Here is a 2,074-nt window from a genome sequence, read left to right on the forward strand (position 1 = left end):
GGGGGGGGGGGGGGGGGGGGGGGGGGGGGGGTTCTCCAAGCGTGCAGACCCAAAACCACTAAAACCAAGATAAACACAAGGCTGACGAGCATTTCTCGGTTCGTTAATTGGTTTTGTGGTTTTTCAACATATAACTGCTCCAGCTAAAGATAAGAACTAAAATCTAGTTCATTCCCCCCCCCCCAGTACCACCCCTGGGGGGGTTTAGCCCAAACCTAGGGGGGTCCGAGGCAGGCTCACCCGGGATCATTGAATCCAAATCTCACCTTTCTAATCAGACCCAATTTATTTATTACCTCCGGGACTGTTTGGGTAGTTTTAGGTTCAGGTTCAGGTTCCGGTTCAGGTTCCGGTTCAGGTTCCGGGTGCAGAAAGTAGAGCCGACTAATAAAGGATTTTTAAGGCCACACCGACACAAACATTTGGTTACGATACTAAAACATCGGCCAATATGCCGATATATCGGCCGATATACATTATTAAAAAATCCAGAAACGCGTTACAAAGCATGAACAGATTCCCCAACATTAGTTATTTATAGTTATTTATGAGTTCTCACTAAAATAATATGATGATAATTTGTTATGTCACAACAGAACATCAAAATATATTAAAGTTCTGATCAATAAAATGTAGAAAAATACAAACTTAACCCTCGTGTTGTCTTCCTGTCGACCATCAACTCGTCCTTCCAGCTCAAAATTGAAAATGTGCATGTTTTTGTGCTTTTTCGATGTTTTCCTGATTTATTTGTCACTTTTTTCAGCTTTTGGTGCTTTTTTTAAAACCTGAGCTGGTTTAATAACAGGTTTTATTATTCTTATTCTTGGAATTCATGGTCAACAAACCTCATTTATATCAAGTTCTAAATACGTTTTAAGTTAAAAGGCAGAAATGATGAATTGTTTTGACTACTAGTTAAGATCAGAGGAGGTTGAGTGGATCTCAGATGGGTAGTTGTCAAAGTTTAGTCCGGATACTGGTTTGAAACCATTAAAAAAAAAGAATTCTATAAAATGCTATAAGATTAAACAAAACACCCCATAGCTCAATGAAAGCAATCATCATTTTACCTGAAGAATGTATGGAGTCATCCATGTTATTTTTGGCCAATTTGGTTGAAAGAAATCCATATTTCTGATATAAAACACTTTTCAGTCAGTTTGACCCGAGGACGACACACGGGTTAAGATATGAAACTTAAAGTCCTTTAAACAAAAAACACATAAACACAGACTAGTCTCTCTGCGTTCAACACACACTCCCTCCCCCTTTACATATGAACCCCCTGCAGGGTTACTGAGTCCAGACTGGGTTCAGTGTTGTTGAAAAGGCCGTCGCAGCTGCAGTAATCAGTAATTAACCCTCAAATTTGACCTGTTTTCAGTTGTTTTATCACAAAAACAGGGCCTTCAAAACCAGAAATATCAAATAACTTTGGAAAAAACATCAAAAGAAGTCAGAAAAAGTGACAAAGAAGTCCGAAAAAGGGATAATAGTGTTTAAAAAACAGCTTTTCATGGTTGACGGGAAGACAACACAATCTGGTGAAGTGACTAATGGTCTAATGAAGCAGTAGCGGGGGGGGGGGGGGGGGGGGGGGGGGTCTGCAGGATGTGGCCTCTGTGGGTCGTCAGCCTCATGTTTGATGTGGACGGGACTCATTAGGTCTGCAGCCGGTTGAGGGTCTCTGCTGTGACTCAGCCTCTCTTCCCAGAACCGCCGTCCAGACCGCATGGGGGGGGGGGGGGGGTTAACGCTAATACCCCGCTCGCTGTGGGACGCTGGGGCAGCACGGTCTGACCTCTGGGGGCAGGAGGGGGAGACTGTTTATTGGGTACATCTCAGGATCCTGCGTAGACTCCATGATTAATCCTCCTGGTCCTCGGGGTCCAGTTTGAACCATTTTCAAAAAGTTTCTAAATCAGAAATCTGAGTTTTTGTTCAACAAAATGTGAAAAAATAACATGGGCTCACTCAGGTGTGTGTGTGTGTCTGTGTGTGTGTGTCTGTGTGTGTGTGTGTGTGTCTGTGTGTGTGTGTGTGTGTGTGTATCTGTATCTGTGTGTGTGTG

General features: G+C 42.9%; 1 protein-coding gene across 1 annotated transcript in view; it reads left to right on the forward strand.

Moving 5' to 3' along the window:
• The window catches only part of LOC117948971 (integrin alpha-2-like), a 27,140-nt gene that overhangs the window by 10,019 nt on the left and 15,047 nt on the right, over positions 1 to 2,074 (forward strand). The window lies entirely within an intron of this gene.

Source organism: Etheostoma cragini, chromosome 8 (assembly GCF_013103735.1).
Source record: "Etheostoma cragini isolate CJK2018 chromosome 8, CSU_Ecrag_1.0, whole genome shotgun sequence".
Classification (NCBI taxonomy): domain Eukaryota; kingdom Metazoa; phylum Chordata; class Actinopteri; order Perciformes; family Percidae; genus Etheostoma; species Etheostoma cragini.